This window comes from Amblyraja radiata, chromosome 22, assembly GCF_010909765.2.
Source record: "Amblyraja radiata isolate CabotCenter1 chromosome 22, sAmbRad1.1.pri, whole genome shotgun sequence".
Taxonomy (NCBI): domain Eukaryota; kingdom Metazoa; phylum Chordata; class Chondrichthyes; order Rajiformes; family Rajidae; genus Amblyraja; species Amblyraja radiata.
The window spans coordinates 7,589,569-7,608,173 of NC_045977.1; the positions used below are offsets into that span (position 1 = coordinate 7,589,569).

The 18,605-nt window shown below is 45.2% G+C and overlaps 1 protein-coding gene across 2 annotated transcripts in view; it reads left to right on the forward strand.

Annotated features, from left to right (window-relative positions):
* Positions 1-18,605, forward strand: part of shisa9 (shisa family member 9) — a 327,692-nt gene that overhangs the window by 168,133 nt on the left and 140,954 nt on the right. The gene's annotated exons all lie outside the window — the stretch shown is intronic.

Below are 18,605 nucleotides of genomic sequence, written 5' to 3' on the forward strand. Positions count from 1 at the left end.
GTACTTGAGGCGGTTCACAGGCTCGCCAGCCGCCTGTCATTTCTGCGGCGAGGAAGAGACCGTGTTTCATTTGTACATGCAGTGCGAGTAGTTGCTGCCCCTGTTCGACTCTCTGAAGGGGCTGCTCCTCAAGTTTTGGCTCCATTTCAGCCCCACACTCCTGATATCTGGGCACCTGGTTCAGAGGGGGGAAGGTCGGGAGGAAATGGGGGGTGTATTTTCTCCCTGTCCGTCTGCTCCTGGGCCTGGCCAAGATGGCCATTCGCGGGTCCAGGCAGCGGGCAGTTGATGGTCAGGCTAGAGTCTGCTGCCTGCCCCTTTTCCGGGCCTACGTCCGTGCCCGCGTGTCCCTGGAGAGGGAACACGCGGTGTCCACGGGGATTCTGGAGGCCTTCCATGAATGCTGGTCGCCGCGGGAGGTCAAGTGTTTTGTAAATAAAGTTGTCTTTATACTAATTTGATGATCGATTGTTTGTAAAACTGTCAACATAGGCAGTCTTTGATTGTGCTCATTTGTCTATTTATTTTTTATTTTTTTGAATAAAAGTATTTGTATAATAAAAAAATTATAAAAGTGTGAGGGGCCAGTGTGAGGGGGCCCAGTGTGAGGGGGCACAGTGTGAGGGGGCCACAGTGTGAGGGGGCCACAGTGTGAGGGGGGGTAGGGGGCACAGTGTGAGGGGGCCACAGTGTGAGGGGGCACAGTGTGAGGGGGCACAGTGTGAGGGGGGGTAGGGGGCAGTGTGAGGGGGCCCAGTGTGAGGGGGCCACAGTGTGAGGGGGCACAGTGTGAGGGGGCCCAGTGTGAGGGGGCACAGTGTGAGGGGGCACAGTGTGAGGGGGCCCAGTGTGAGGGGCCACAGTGTGAGGGGGGTAGGGGGCACAGTGTGAGGGGGCACAGTGTGAGGGGGCACAGTGTGAGGGGGGTAGGGGGCACAGTGTGAGGGGGCCCAGTGTGAGGGGCCACAGTGTGAGGGGGCCCAGTGTGAGGGGGGTAGGGGGCACAGTGTGAGGGGCCACAGTGTGAGGGGGCACAGTGTGAGGGGGGTAGGGGGCAGTGTGAGGGGGCACAGTGTGAGGGGGGTAGGGGGCAGTGTGAGGGGGCACAGTGTGAGGGGGCAGTGTGAGGGGGGTAGGGGGCACAGTGTGAGGGGGCACAGTGTGAGGGGGCCCAGTGTGAGGGGGCACAGTGTGAGGGGGCACAGTGTGAGGGGGCAGTGTGAGGGGGTAGGGGGCAGTGTGAGGGGGCACAGTGTGAGGGGGCAGGGTGAGGGGGGTAGGGGGCAGTGTGAGGGGGCAGTGTGAGGGGGGGTAGGGGGCAGTGTGAGGGGGCACAGTGTGAGGGGGCACAGTGTGAGGGGGCACAGTGTGAGGGGGCACAGTGTGAGGGGGCAGTGTGAGGGGGCACAGTGTGAGGGGGGTAGGGGGCAGTGTGAGGGGGCACAGTGTGAGGGGGCACAGTGTGAGGGGGCACAGTGTGAGGGGGCACAGTGTGAGGGGGCACAGTGTGAGGGGGGTAGGGGGCACAGTGTGAGGGGCCACAGTGTGAGGGGGGTAGGGGGCACAGTGTGAGGGGCCACAGTGTGAGGGGGCACAGTGTGAGGGGGCACAGTGTGCATGAGGAGATTATGTTCCTGAAGCTTGAATTGCATTGTAAGAAGGCAGTTATTTAAATTGGTTTGGAAGGATCACTTTCTTTGACGGTGTTTGTCCACTTTGGGCAATCAGAGAATCTACCAAAACAAATAATGGGACTCTAGTGAACAATGAGAAAGTGAAGAGAATATTACGCTAGTTAGTGCAGCTAATGCATTCATAGGCACCATTGCTGTAAAAAGTGCCCAAGGAACCAGTTAAGCTTAATAACTAACATTAATTTGCCAGGTAACGATTCAGCAAATGTAACATCTGACTCTCTGCTGCGAAGATGGACACAAAATGCTGGAGTAACTCAGCAGGACAGGCAGCATCTCTGGAGAGAAGCAATGGGCGATGTTTTGGGTTGAGTCCCTTCTTCAGACTGAGATTCAGGGGAGAGGGTGTCTAGAGATATGGAAGAGTAAGGTGTGAAAACGACAGATCAAAGTAGACAATGTTAAGGAAATATAGAATGGTTCATTGTTAGCTGAGGGGATGGTGACAAGGAGGTATATAATCAGGTACAATTAATCAGAAGGCAGGGAAACTAGTCGATCTAGGGTGGGGGAGGGACAGAGAAAGAGGGAAAGCATGGATTACTTGAAGTAAGAGAAATTAATATTCATACTGCTGGCTTGTAAGCCTCTGACTGAAGAAATTCCTCCTCATCCCCTTTCTAAACATACGTCTAAAGATGGGCTGCATGGTGACGCAGTGGTAGAGTTGCTGCCTTACAGCGTCAGAGACCCGGGTCTAATCCTGAGTACAAGTGCTGTCTGTGTGGAGTTTGTATGTTCTCCCCATGACCACGTGGGTTTTCTATGAGTGCTCCAGTTTCCTCCTACATTCCAAATACATACCAGTACAGTATTGTGGATTAATTGGCTTCGGTAAGATTGTCCCTGGTGTGTAGGGTAGTTCTAATGTACAGCGGCATGGACTCGGTGGGCCGAAGGGCCTGATTCCACGCAGTATCTCTAAACTAAACTAAAAGTCCTTTTATTCTGAGGCTTTGCCCTCTGCTTCTAGACTCTCCCACAAGTGGAAACATCCTCTCCACATCCACTCTATCCAGGCCGTTCACTTTTCGGTAAATTTTGATGAAGTAACCTCTCATCCTTCTAAATTCCAGCGAGTACATTTAGTGGAGATGGAGGCAGATTAAACCCTGCCAGTAAAACCACTGGAAAAACTGCAGCAGCTGCCTCAACTGGGCCCCAGATCTGTCACGGTCTAGACATTATGAAACATTTAAAAAAAAAATCAAAATCAATTAGTAATTTAACTATTTTCAAAATGAGTAAAACTTAAAGCTAAAGATTTAAGTCACTTCAGAACGTGTGAAAAATACCTTTAAACAATTAAAAATATTCAAGGAGGCTCATTTAATCACAAAATTGTACCTTGCCCAATCCTTTGCTTCATCCTTGTATCTGCTCCTTGCCGCACGGATTCAGATGAATGAGTTTGCTATTCCCAACACAGTTTCAGTAGGCACATTCCTCAGCATAAAGAGTGAGTGTTACAGCAAGTTCGTGCTCACTGCTGGGCTCCTTATGGAGACGGGAAATTGTTGGCACAGTTTGGAACCACTGGACACAGGGAAGTGAGGAATTGCCAGCTTTTCCCAGCATGCCATTGCCTCGGGTTACAAAACATGAGCTGAGTCCACCTGTTCAGTCCCTAGTAATGGTACAAACTCAAGCAAATGCAAATTATTCTTGATGAAACTTGTTGTAACTGATGAAAGTTCATCAGAGAGGATGATAATATTTGGCTTGTCATGCCTGTGATGGCGTTGTGAAATAGCTGACCCTTGCACCTTCTGACCCATTCCATCACGACTGAATGAGCTCCAGCCCTATTCAAAGCCCATGCAAGCCACACTCTGACCCCCACCCTGAACCCATTCAAACACAACCCAACTCCAACCCTACACCACCCTATTCAAACGCTATTCCACCGTCACACCAACTGCACCAACCCCACTCCTGCCCAACTCCTCACTCTAATCCTGCTCCAACCCTCCTTCAGTCCACAATAAAGGGACCTGTCCCACTTTCCAGAGTTACTCACAAACTCTCACGAGTTTTCCCCTTGATTCAAACTCAGGTAATGTCGGTAGCGAGCCCGTAGGAGTTCGTAGATGTTTCGTAGCGGCTCGTAATGCCAGCCGTAGGAACTCGGGGCATCAGGTAAGTCGGGACGTTTTTTCAACATGTTGAAAAATGTCCACGAGTTAAAAAAATAACCTCGTGTACCTACGAACGGCTATTACCGTAATTCTCCGAGTTCGAATCAAGTGGAAAACTGGGGAGAGTTCATGAGTAACTCAGGAAAGTGGGACAGGGGCTTAATCCTGCAACTAAAAGTAATATTGTAATCATGTATCTGTTCTGTTTGCAAGTTGCTTTTACATTTCTCTATATCACCCTCCTGTACAATCCGCTCACATTCGTATCAACTTTCTGTCATCAAATTCTTCTGGCAATTAACTAGGCGTGTCAGCTCTCTCGCCAGCTCCACCTAACTCCACTCTACCTGTGAATCAAAAAGCATTTTTTCTAACCTATCACCACAATCCTCATCCTTATCTCCACTTTAGTGAATCCCCTCCAAGGCGATGACATTGTCCCTAAAGTCTGGTCCCAGTATTATACGTCGAAATGTAGCTGAGCCCTAAATTCTGAACAGATCCTGCATTTTAACATTATCATGCACCAGACTCATAAAACTGGAAGACGCAAACATCTGTAGTAACTCAGCGGGACACGCAGCATCACTGGAGAGAAGGAATGGGTGACGTTTCGGGTCGAGACCCTTCTTCGGAGAACAGGGCGGTCACGGTGGCGCAGCGGTAGAGTTGCTGCCTTACAGCGAATGCTGCGCCGGAGACCCTGGTTCGATCCTGACTACGGGTGCTGGCTGTACGGAGTTTGTACGTTCTCTTCATGATCTGCGTGGGTTTTCTCTGAGATCGGTTTCCTCCCGCATTCCAAAGATGTACATGTTTAGGTTAATTGGTTTGGTAAATGTTAAAAAAAAATTGTCCCTAGTGGATGTAGATAGGGGTAATGTGCGGGGATCGCTGGTCGGCATGGACCCGGTGGGCCGAAGGGCCTATTTCCGTGCTGTATCTCTAAACTAAACTAAACTAAAAAAAGTGTTCAGCTTTGATTATCCTGTTTTTAAGATCCTTAAAATGATAATAGAATTGAAATTCCATTCAGTAATTTCTTTGATGTTACCGACTACCTTTTTCCATTTTTAAGTTAGTTACCAAGGTTACGTGTTGGCCATTTTAACTCAAACGCTGCTGTTGTCATCGTGGGCCAGTAATGAAAGTAAACACTGATACGATGAGATGATAGCGCAACGGCACATTTGCTGCCTTACAGCGCCAGAGACCTGGGTTCGATCCTGACTACGGGTGCTGCTTGTAGGGAGTTTGTACATTCTCCCCATGACCTGCGTGGGTTTTCTTTGGGTGCTCTTGTTTTTCTCCCACTCTCCAAAGGTGTACAGGTTTGTAGGCTAATTGGCTTGGTAAAATTGTAAATTGTCCTTAGTGTGTGTAGGATAGTGCGAGTGTATGGGGATCACTGATCGGCGAGGACTCAGTGGGCTGAAGGGCCTGTTCCCGTGCTGTACCTCTAAAGTCTAAAGTCTGATAGAGGCAAACATGCATCCTCTAAAGGTAAGTTAGCAGCAGCAGATCACAGTGTATGAGGGCGTTACAGGCTGTGGAGCAGGCACAAATAATCCCACCAAAATGGCAGACATACATAGATTCTTGATTTGTACCAGTGTCAGGGGTAATGGGAAGAAGGCAGGAGAATGGGAGTTAGGAAGGAGAGACAGATCAGCCATGATTGAAAGAGCAGATTAGATTTAATGGGCCGAATGGCCTAATTCTTCTCCTATCACTTATGACCTTATGAAAATGTGCACACCTGATTTCCTTTTGAAATGCACGCAATGGGGAAGCACTAACAGCATGGGAGAGCTGTCCACGAAGTAGCTCCACATGCAGCGAATCTCATGCACGACGTAAATAAAATGTAGATATGACTGAGGTTGCAAAAATCATCCCCCTGAGATAATGATATTGTGCAGGTACACACAGCAGAACAAGAAAACAACTTTGCTAATTACCAACATGGACCTTCGGCTTTATTCTGGAGCTGGTTTTATTCCAATTTATACAAGGCTGTGTAGCTGGCAGCTGTGAATATGCTTCATAAATATGCATACCTTTCAACTGCAGTGAAATTACCCGTGCTGATGCCTGTACATTGCACTAGCCTGGATTCTCAGCAAGCGTTATTTATAAGAACAATAGCCCTGAAAGTGAAACTGAGCTGAAATAACAACCAATTGAAGACTCATTAGCAGCTGTGCCTTCAAGGATAATCTGTTATCCAACAAATGATGACATTTGAGGAGATCGCCGGTAAAACACTACTTACTATGCTGTGTGCTCACGCAGAACTGCATGCTGCAGCCTTGATTAAAATAAGTGAAACACGAGATCAGCTCAAGATGGAACTCAGTCCTCTGGTTGGAGATAAGAAACATAGAAACATAGAAATTAGGTGCAGGAGTAGGCCATTCGGCCCTTCGAGCCTGCACCGCCATTCAATATGATCATGGCTGATCATCCAACTCAGTATCCCGTACCTGCCTTCTCTCCATACCCTCTGATCCCCTTAGCCACAAGGGCCACATCTAACTCCCGCTTAAATATAGCCAATGAACTGGCCTCGACTACCCTCTGTGGCAGAGAGTTCCAGAGATTCACCACTCTCTGTGTGAAAAAAGCTCTTCTCATCTGGACGGTGAAGCAAATTAGATGATGGCAAGTAGGCAGCCCTTCTTATCCTATCCCATCCCATTCTGTTTACCCCGTTGAGCTGAGAAGATAAAGCTTTTGGCCAGAGCTCTCCAGGAAGCTGTTTCCTCGCCACTGTCATCATCAATGTCACCTTCGTCTCGAGAAAGGCCAACAGTGATTTTAGTATCTGTGAGCTACACATTGGCACACTCGTCATTTAAAGTGACGATACCTTAGGGGATTCTGGACTTCAGCAGGCCTGAATTCTTTGATTCTGCTACATTATTCTGCCTCCTTTCGTGAAATGAAGAAGGTGGAGATAGAACTGATCTTCAGCAAGGCATTTGGGATGTTTTGAGCTGTCGTGATCTGACTGAGCTCTGATATCACTTTCTGTGCATTTTGAAGTTCCAATGACAAAAATATTCTTGCACAAAACACTTCTAATTCAGCAAAAATATCATAATTGCGGCTTTAAACGTGTCAATAAAATCTGGTTGCTGATGACCTAACTCGGACCACTCACCCATCACCCTTGTGCTGGTAGACCCTGACCTATGCCAAGGAGGCCGAATTCAAGGCGGGCTCCAAAGTTAGTTGTTCTTGGTGTAGGAAGGAACTGCAGATGCTGGTTTAAACCAAAGATAGACACTAAATGCTGGAGTAACTCAGTGGGTCAGACAGCATCTCTGGAGAAAAAGAATGGGTGAAGTTTGGGATCGAGGCCCTTCTTCAGTCTGACCCGAAACGTCACCTATTCTTTTTCTCCAGAGATGCTGCCTGACCCACTGAGTTACTCCAGCTTTTAATGTCCATCTCCAAATGGAATTGTCTTAGTCTTCCCAATATAGGACTGAAGGGCATTATTGTTCATTTAGTGCTGGGCGTCAGGCTGGTACATCAGAGGCGGAGAGTGGCTGTGAGGGGTGATATGGGGCTAGAGCTACCCTGGCTACTGTTGTCAAGTGGAGTGTGCGGCTGAGAAATAGATGTAAGTTAAAAACAAAAACTTGGCAGTTAATTCAGCAGATAACCAAGTTAACTTCCAAAGCTGCAAAACAAAAGAAAGATTTCCCTATTTGTTGAAGGCCCATTGTTCCACTTTGCTACAGATTTTCTCAGCACACACAGAGCACAGAAAGCTCAAAAAAAGGTTTGTTCTTTGCACGGTTGGCATAATGGAGCTGTTCTTCAACTGCAGAATGAAAAGTGAAAACCAATTGAATGTATTTGTCATTGTGCTGAGTTATTAAGATACTGTGGAGTGAACTATTCGAATGCAATCACAAAGTAATTTTTGACATTAAAAGTGTTGCAATATTCATTATGGCGAGCTGCAGACTGCCACGAAGTCTTCTATGCTCATCACAGAATAGTAAATATGATGAAGGAAGACACAAAATGCTGGAGTAACTCAGTGGGACAGGCAGCATTTCTGGAGAGGAGAAATGGGTAACGTTTCAGGTCTCAACCCTTCTTATCAGTCTGAAGAAGGGTCTCGACCCAAAACGTCACCCATTCCTTCTCTCCAGAGATGCTGACTGTCCCGCTGAGTTACTCCAACACCTTTTGTCTACGATTTAAACCAGCATCTGCAGTTCTTTCCTACATGTAGTGATTATGGCTATCTGCAGTTCACATTAAATGCCCATGATACACAAATGAGTTCCTTTAATGAGAGCTGCAGCAACTAACTTTGATTTATATGTTTGTGGTTTAGAAATATTAATTTTTTGCCAGCATTTTTCAAACATTGAGTTTGTAATTTTCAATGTCAGTAGAAATATCTCAAATTTTATAATAGCTGAACAATTCTTGGCCCGGACAGAAAACACTACAGTTGGATTCAAATATATTTTAAGAGACAATGTTGAATGTATCATCTTCATGTCTGCACTGGGGTTTAAGTGAGAGATGGATTTCATGGTCTCCAGTTTTCTAGTAATTTCTGGTGCAATAAGAAAGCATTGAATAATTGCAAGGAACCACCATCCCATTTAATTCCATTTATATCTCTATCCGCATGCAAAAAGGCAAAAGAAAATGTGTTTCTAGCAATTTAAAATTTTAATAACGAGTGATAATTACTGTAACGTGCAGCATGTGGCTGAGGAATAGATGTAAACGAAAGCCAAACGTAGCAGCTAATTCAGTAGATGACATACAACAGTCGGCAACAAAAGATACTTCACAGCACAACTTCAGAATTTATGTGTAGGAAAGAACTGCAGATGCTGGTTTCAATCGAAGGTCGGCACAAAATGCTGGAGTAACTCAGCGGGACAGGCAGCATCTCTGGAGAGAAGGAATGGGTGACGTTTCGGGTCGAGAACCTTCTTCAGATTGATGTCAGGGGAGGGGGTGGGACAAAGACAGAATGTAGTCAGAGACAGTAAGACTGGTGGGAGAACTGGGAAGGGGGAGGGGATGGCGAGGGAAAGCAAGGGCTATCTGAAGTTAGAGATGTCAACGTGTAAACTACCCAAGCAAAATATGAGGTGCTGTTCCTCCATTTTGCGCTGGGCCTCACTCTGACAATGGAGGAGGACCAGGACAAAATGCTCAGATTGGGAATGGGAGGGGGAGTTGAAGTGCTGAACCACCAGGAGATCAGGTAGGTTAAGACGGACTGAGCGGAGGTGTTCACCGAAATGATCGCCAAGCCTGCGCTTGGTCTCGCCGATGTACAGAAGTTGACACCTGGAACAGCGGATACAGTAGATGAGGTTGGAGGAGGTGCAAGTGAACCTCTGCCGAACCTGGAAAGACTGTTTGGGTCCTAGGATGGAATCGAGAGGGGAAGGTAAAGGGACAGGTGTTGCATCTCCTGCGGTTGCAGGGGAAAATACCTGGCGAAGGGGTGGTTTGGGTGGGAAGGAACGAGTTGACCAGGGAGTTTCTGAGGGAACAGTCTCTGTGGAATGCAGAAAGGGGTGGAGATGGGAAGATGTGGCCAGTGGTGGGCTCCCGTTGGAGGTGGTGAAAATGGTGGAGGAATATATGCTGTTTGCGATGGCTGATGGTGTTGGAGGTGAGGACAAGGGGGACTCTGTCCTTGTTACGAATGGGGGAAGGGGGAATAAGAGCGGAGCTGTGGGATATCGAGGAGACTCTAGTGAGAGCCTCATCTATAATGGAAGAGGGGAACCCCCATTTCCTAAAGAATGAGGACATCTCCGATGCCCTGGTTTGGAACATCTCATCCTGGGTGCAGATGCGGCATAGACGGAGGAATTGGGAGTAGGGGATAGAGTCTTTACAGGAAACAGGGTGGGAAGAAGTGCAGTCCAGATAGCTATGGGAGTCAGTAGGTTTGTAGTAGACGTCGGTCAATAGTCTGATTCCTGTGATGGAGACGGTGAGATCTAGAAACGGTAGGGAGATGTCGGAGATGCTCCGTGGATTTGAGTGCAGGATGGAAATTGCTGGTGAAGTTGATGAAGTCAGCGAGTTCTGCATGGGTGCAGGAGGTAGCAGAATTTATTATTCATTAGGAGTGATTTTTAACTTCTTTTCTCTCTTTTTTGTGCATTCTAAATTTCGCCTTTTTTCCGATTTTTATTTCACCTGCTACACATAATTTTTTAATTGAAGTTTATTGTTTTATCTATCAGGAAGGTGAGGTATAGGAATAATGAAAAATATTTGTTTGCGTTCTATCCAGTCAAATTATATAAATGAGTTTAAACAAGCCATGCAAAAATATAACAGGTATTGAAAACAGAAAAATAACCAGTGCAGAATATGATGTCTCAACTTTACAGCACTACAGATGTAGTGAAAATGCAGATTTGAAAAATACAATGCCGTATTGAGGTAACTGGATGGTTGGAACTGCACCCTTAGCTTATGAGGGCTAGTCAGTTGGTCTTATAACAGCAGAGGAGAAGTTGTTCCTAAATCTGGTGGTACAGGTATGTGCTTTCAAGTTTTTTGTATTCCCTGCCTGGCGGTAGAGAGGATGAAAATAGTTCGTGATCATATTATTTGTTTTTCCAAAGAAGGCTGTGGAGGCCAAGTCAATGGATAGATTCTTGATTAGTACGGGTGTCAGGGGTTATGGAGAATGGGGTTAAGCGGGAAAGATAGATCAGCCATGATTGAAGGGCGGAATGGACGATGGGCCGAATGGTCTAATTCTGCTCTGAGACCTTATGAATTTATGAGGGGGAGTCTTATAGGATGAGGGGGGGTCTTATAGGATGAGGGGGATCATGTAAAATTATAAAAGGACTGGACAAGCTAGATGCAGGAAAAAAGTTCCCAATGTTGAGCGGGTCCAGAACCAGGGGCCACAGTCTTAGAATAAAAGGGAGGTCAATTAATACTGAGGTGAGAAAAAAATGTTTTCACCCAGAGAGTTGTGAATTTGTGGAATTCCCTGCCACAGAGGGCAGTGGAGGCCAAATCACTGGATGGATTTAAGAGAGAGTTAGATAGAGCTCTAGGGGCTAGTGGAATCAAGGGATATGGGGAGAAGGCAGAACGGGTTATTTATAGGGGACGATCAGCCATGATCACAATGAATGGCGGTGCTGGCCCAGGGCCGAATGGCCTCCTCCTGCACCTATTTTCTATGTTTCAATGTTTCTATGTTTGGTCGTACATGCTTTTAAGCATTTATATCATTGGCCCGATGAGAGGAGGAAAAAGAGGGAGTGACTGGGGTTTGGTAGTCAGGGGCAGGACATAGGTATTGAAGGGAGTGTGTCACTCATCAGCATTTAGATCAGGTTGTATATATTGTGTAAGGCACTGGAATTTCAAAACCTTAATGCCTTCTAGAAATATGATTCCACAACAGTGTTATGACAAAGAGAGATACCAAGAAAGTTTAGTTTAGATTAGACTAACAGCGTGGAAACAGGCCCTTCGGCCCACCGAGTCCACGCCGACCAGCAATCCCCACACATTAACGCTATTCTACCCACATGAGGGACAATTTACATTTATAGCAAACCAATTAACCTTCAATCCTGTACATCTTTGGAGTGTGGGAGGAAACCAAAGATTTCGGATAAAACCTAAGTGGTCACGGGGAGGATGTACTAACTCCATACAGACAGCACCCATAGTCGGGATTGAACCCGAATCTCTGGCGCTGCAAGCGCTGTAAAGCAGCAACTCTACCGCTGCGCCACCATGCTGCTGCTGTATTCCTTCCAACCTTTTTGTATCTAAGCCTTTAACCAAAGGTAAGAAAATGTAGTCTATTGTCCCTGCAATAATAGGGCACTTTTTTAAATTTTAATTCAATATACTCATCTAAAGTAGTTGCTGGTGTCTTTGGGTCAAATGGATTTCTGATTTTGTTTTTGCTGTGTTTTACGTTGCAACTCAAACTAGCAACATTTTTCAGAAATAACCATGTAACCGAACGTTGACAAGGACGGCCTAAAACATTTCACAAACATTTCAGTGGATGACTGATCAAGAAATAATAATAATTTAATTAAACAAGTTAATTAAGGACAAATGCCAGAAATAACAAACCAAAGAAAGTGCTGAGGTTGCTGAAAATGAAAAAAACAAAATACTGCAATTCTTGAACAAATCAGGCAATATCTATGAAAGGTCATCGTACTAAATCTTTAATTCTGTCTCTCTTTCCACAATGCTGCTCAAGTGTTTCCAACATTCTTATATCAGGGTGAATCAGGGTTAATATTGCAGTTACGTAGGAGGGAACTGCAGATGTTGGTTTAAAACAAAGATAGACACAAAAAGCTGACGTAACTCAGCGGTTCAGACAGCATCTCTGGAGAGAAGGAATGGGACTACTGCAGCTGGGACATTGTTGGCCGGTGTGGGCGAGTTGGGCCGATGGCACTCTGGCACCCTATGAATCTATGACTCATGAACACGGAGGTTAACTAATTTTCCTTTCATCCTTTTTATTTCTAAGCCTTTACTAATGTAAGTATTTAGGGTGGCACGGTGGTGCAGCAGTAGAGTTGCTGCCTTACAGCGATTACAGCGCCAGAGTTCCGGGTTCGATCCTGACTACAGGTGCTGTCTGTACGGAGTTTGTACGTTCTCCCCATGACCATGCGGGTTTTCTCCGAGATCCTCCCACACTCCAAAGATGTACAGGTTTGTAGGTTAATTGGTTTGGTATGTGTAAAAATTGTCCCTAATGTGTGCGTCGGGTAGTGTTAATGTGCGGGGGATCCCTGGTTGGTGCGGACTCGGTGGGCTGAAGGGCCTGTTCCCGCACTGTATCTCTAAAATATACCAAACTAAACTAAAGGAGAGAAAATGTAGTCACAACTGCGTATTGTCCCAGCAAAATTAGACCACTTTTTAATTTAATTCAATGTACTCATCCAAACCAATCAAATTGACATCATTAAGTTTTGGATGTGAACTATTCGGGTTAGGTTTCTTCATTGGATTTGAACTTTCATGTAATACGTCAAAAATTATCAAGTAAGACTGATGATCTGAAGATTGTAATCAATACAGCAGGTATTGGTGAAAACTATAAGAAACAAGCGAAAACTAAACTACTGCAGTCCTGATCCGTCTTTGATCTTAACATGTTTCAATTTTCATACCGAGCCTCACGAGATCAATTCCAGTTCCAATACATTTGGTTCAAGTATATTTGATCCTCGCAAAGCCTGTCACTTATTTAGTTTACTTTAGTTTAGTTTAGAGATACAGCGCAGAAACAGGCCCTGCGGCCCTCGAGTCCGCGTCAACCAGCGATCCCCGCACATTAACACTATCCTACACACTCTGGGGACAATTTTACATTTTATAGCAAGCCAATTAACCTGCAAACCTGTACGTCTTTGGAGTGTGGGAGGAAACCAAAGATCTCGGAGAAAACCCACGCAGGTCACGGGGAGAACGTACAAACTCCATACAGACCTCATCAGGAGTCAGCATCGAATCCGAGTCTCTGGTGCAGTAAGGCAGTAGCTATACTGCCACACCACTATAGACAAAGTTATTAAATGAGATAAAGTCATGTGAATCGCATGGTCCATGCTTGAATATAGTGAATACATATAGATTGTTGCAGAGGAGTTACTGAATGAGGAAGAGTGTTGATTTCTATATAAAATCTCAGGTTGGGACACTCCACGGAAACCTCACATAATCTCTCTTTTTCACATTTTACCCTTCCATTTCTCTATGTCTCCCTCTCCCTTGACTCTCAGTCTGAAGACGGTCTCGACCCGAAGCGTCACCCATTCCTTCTAGCCAGGAATGCTGCCTGTCCCGCTGAGTTACTCCAGCATTTTGTGACATAGGAACTTTATTTCAGACACCTAGTTGTCCCAGATTGGTAAAAGAAGATGAGCATTCTCTTTGAATGCCGCCATCCATATATAATATTTCTGGAGCTAGGTTGACAAGTCCAGGATTTTGGCCCAGCATCCATGAAGGGTTGTCCTAATGCTTCCAAGATGGAATAGGATGTAACTAGATAGGACAGCCAACATTGTCACAATATTCAAAATAAGAATGAGACAGGAAATTATTGCAGACAGTACAGTTTTAAAATGAAATGGTTTGAGCAGTTTAGACTTCAGACTTTTAGTTGAGAGTTTAGAGCTACAGCGTGGAAACAGGCCCTTCAGCCCACTGAGTCCGCGCTAATCAGCGATCACCACGTATACTATCACTTATCTATGCACGAGGGACAATTTTGTACAATTTTACTGAAGCCAATGAACCTACAAAGCTATACGTCTTTGGGATGTGGGAGGAAACTGGAGCAGCCGGTGGAAACCTACATGGTCACAGGGAGAACGTTCAAGTTCAAGTTCAAGTTTAGTTTATTCGTCACATACACATGCGGGATGTGCAGTGAAATGAAAAGTGGCATTAGATTTTCTATTCCATTACTTTCAAAGGCCAGGGAGAAATTCACAGAATTCATGGATTTGGTTTTCTATACACAACATTTGCACAATGCTTGCGGATTGTGCAAAAAAACTACAAAACAGAATGGAATAAAATCACATATTCACATATTACATATTTGTGGGAGGAAAAAAAAGAAAAAAACAGCAATTTTAAAAAGACACCACACTACAGTAAATTGGTACATTAAAGTTAGTCCCTGGTGAGATAGGAGTTTACAACCCTAATGGAACAAACTCCATACAGACATCACCCATAGTCAGGATCGAACCCGGGTCCCTGGCGCTGTAAGGCAGCTACTCTACCGCTGTGCCACCGTGCCACACTATTAGCAGTTAGCTAATTCAGTGATTTCCGTTCCATATTTGAATCCCATGAAGCAAACAAATATGCTTGTAATTATATTATAGAATTCCCTGGACAAAAAAAGCCATGCAGCTCAACAATTCAATTATATTCCTTCAAAACCTATCATCGCATCTTCAGACCTCATCTCTTAAATGCCTTTTTGTTGTCGATCTCAACCAGTCCTTGTGGTAGCAAGGTCCACATTGGTATGTGACTACAGGGAATCATTATTGCTGCATTAAAGAAACATCACATATGTGGTTATTGTGATTTGAGAACAAAAAGTAGCTTGGATACCAAAACACAATGGAGACTACATGCCTGTTTTTCAAGTGAGTAGTATTTGTGGATTACAACTTCTCGCAGTTTAATAATGTAAAGTCAATATTAAATTGATAAATTAGATTTTCTATTCCATTACTTTCAAAGGCCAGGGAGAAATTCACAGAATTCATGGATTTGGTTTTCTATACACAACATTGATAGGAACCCATGTAAAATGCATCACAGTGTTGTGGTAAAATTGCTTAGAGATGAGACTATAATTATTCAGCTCTCTCAGGAGATCTCAAATGTCAGAGAGATCTCATGGCAAAGTTGAAACCCCTGATCCGTTGGAAAAGCATTTGAGCGGGGGAATTAGGAGTTCTTCTCTGAACCACACTGCAAGTTGAGGTAGGAGCTTGCCATCCTCATCAAAGAAGAGCCAGGGTTGACGACAATACGTGAAATGTCCATGTGCATGTGAAAAATATCTTGCTGTTGGGAGCATGAGTAGACCACTGGTGGCAGTTCAATTATTTTAAAAGATGGGTGTTGAAAAAATGACAAATAAGTAACGAGTGACATCTTGCCACTCGTTTCCTGGGATGTCAGGACTTTCATATGAAGAAAGACTGGAAAGACTCGGCTTGTACTCGCTAGAATTTAGAAGACTGAGGGGGAATCTTATAGAAACTTACAAAATTCTTAAGGGGTTGGACAGGCTAGATGCAGGAAGATTGTTCCCGATTTTGGGGAAGTACAGAACAAGGGGTCACAGTTTAAGGATAAGGGGAAATCTTTTAGGACCGAGATGAGAAAAACATTTTTCACACAGAGAGTGGTGAATCTCTGGAATTCTCTGCCACAGAAGATAGTTGAGGCCAGTTCATTGGCTATATTTAAGAGGGAGATAGATGTGGCCCTTGTGGCTAAAGGGATCAGGGGGTATGGAGAGAAGGCAGGTACAGGATACTGAGTTGGATGATCAGCCATGATCATATTGAATGGCGGTGTAGGCTCGAAGAGCCGAATGGCCTACTCCTGCACCTAATTTCTATGTTTCTATGTTACATAATATTTCAAATAAGAAACAATAGGAGTTGACCACAACAACACCAGGATGTTGGAGAGTGTGAATGGGAGAGACTACAAGGTAATATAGAGTGTTGGAGGGACTGATTATTTCAATAACGTTGAGTGGAATCAGATTCACGTGGACATTTCAGAATGTAAATAAATATGGTGTGGGAATTACATGGGAGTTGAAATGGCGTACAACTAGGAACTCAAGATGGCCATTGGAGGCACAGCGCAGGTACTCTGCAAACCCGTCGCCTGCTTTGTGCTTGGACTCACCAATGTAGAGGCCACAATGGGTGCAGCAAATCCAGTGGACGAGACTGGAGGAGGTGCTCGCGAATCTTCGCTTCACTAGGACGACTGTGTGGGAAGGAACTGCAGATGCTGGTTTAAAACAAAGATAGACACAAAAGGCTGGAGTAACTCAGCGGGACAGGCAGCATCTCTGGAGAGAAGGAATGGGTGACGTTTCGGGTCGAGACCCTTCTTCAGACCGAACGACTGTTTGGGTTCCTGGATGGAGGGTGAGGGCAGATGTGTAGGTACAAGAGTTACAACCCCTTGTGGGTGGAGGGGCAATGAGGGGGTAGGGTGAGGAGGGATGAAGAGACCAGGGTCATGGAGGGAGTTGTCCTTGTAGAAGGTGCAAGGAGCCTTTAAAACCAAAATTGATAGGCTGTTGATTAGTAAAGTTGTCAATGGTTACGGGAGAAAGCAGAGAATGGGGTTGCGAGGGAAAGATAGAGCAGCCATGATTGAATGGCAGAGGAGACGTGATGGGCCGAATGGCCTCATCATGCTCCTATGACTTATGAAATTAATAATTTGAGAGCAGACAGTCTTTCTTCCCTCTCCACTCTCACTCTTCATGCAGCTACTTGATTTGAAGCATCGACAATTCCGTTCCCCCCACAGACGCTGCCCGACCAGCAGAGTTCCTCCTGAGGTTTGCCTTTTGGTCCAGATTCCAGCATTTGCAGTCCCTTGTGTTTCTGTCACCATTTCACCTCAGTGTAGATGTTGGTCATGCATCAGTGGGATGTGGGAATGTTGTGTGAAATGAGAGTGTGTTCTAGATCACCAGATTAGCTGTTCCACTATTTGTTGGAAGCCAGGATTGTTGCAACATCTTTTCCCTGAGCCCACTGATGTGTCAGGAGCTGACCGGAGCAGGCAGCTTGGCCTTTCCTCAGCTTCTGCTCTGCTCCTTCCTCTTGGTCAGTGGTAGCCCATCCCACCTGCTCCGAAACAAATAGTCTGATTGATAGCAGATTCTACAAAATCTTGTGCAATCCCGGCATTAGAGCAATGCAGCTACGTTTGTATTTGTGCATGCTGTTGTACATGGAAATAACTGTGTACATTGCCACACTGATGATAAGAATTTACTGAATAAGATAGGGCAGGCTTGGAGGGATAGGAGCCAAACGCTGGTGTAGCTGAGACATGTTGGCCAGAGTGGGCAAGTTGGGCCAAAGGGCCTGTCTCCACATTGTATCACTCTATCACTCTATGAATAAATGTTCTGCTTTTAATTTAGGTCAAATGGATTTACAGTTAATGAGGCCACATTCTTCACTGAACATTTTGTGCCATTATGAAACTTCAAGTGTTTTCCTGAGAGTAATAATTTTGCCGACAGTGTCACAACAGAGAGGATTGCGGAGACTTCTATTTATTTCTAAACCTACCACGCTCTGTTTCCACTCCACTTTCTCATTCCACTGTATATATTACTGGCCCATATTTCTCACATCGGGATCAGTACCTGGTCTTCTAAATAATTCTCGGGACCTGAATGCCTGTTATTTGTACTTTGACATTTATAAATCCGACCCTGGTTTGCACAAGTGCAGAGGTTTAAATGCCCCCTTAGCACAGTTAACAGCTGCTCAGTCTTATTATCACTTTTGCTGCTTCATTGATCACACTGTGATGTAGACATTTCAGGGTAATTTCCTCCCACTAATGAAACTAGCAATATTGGAGCTTAATGATTAGCCATTAATGCTGTGAAAAACCCTTGAATAACTCGCAGTTAACCCCTGAAAAAAAAATAAGAGCAGCAGTTTCCGGCTAGTTTTAGGTGTTGGCTTGGTTTATTTGGTATTAAATGAGACAGAGTCAAAGATTCTTAAGGGCCTGTCCCACTCGGGCGTCATGTGCGTGTCATTTACGCGTCACGACGCACGACGTGCATTACGCGCGCATGTTACGTGGTGACATAGGCAGTGACGCGCGGTTGCGCGCGGCTCCCCAGGATTTTGGGATTCACAAAATCTTCACGTGCCACCTGCATGGCACGCAAATGACGCCTAAGTGGGACAGGCCCTTTACCCGTCTCCTGGAGAGTAGTGCGAAGGGAATGCCTTTGTCTGATGTATTGTACCTCACAAACATCAAGTCAAGACTTTGTCCAGTTAGCATCAAAGATCACAGCCAGAGTTAGCAGGTTTTGCAGAGTATCATGTCCAATTGTTTCTCCATCTAACGACAGCACTAAAAGCAGTTTTAATGAGAACTGTACTCGAAACACGAAATGCCAAAAAAACTATCAAAGTCA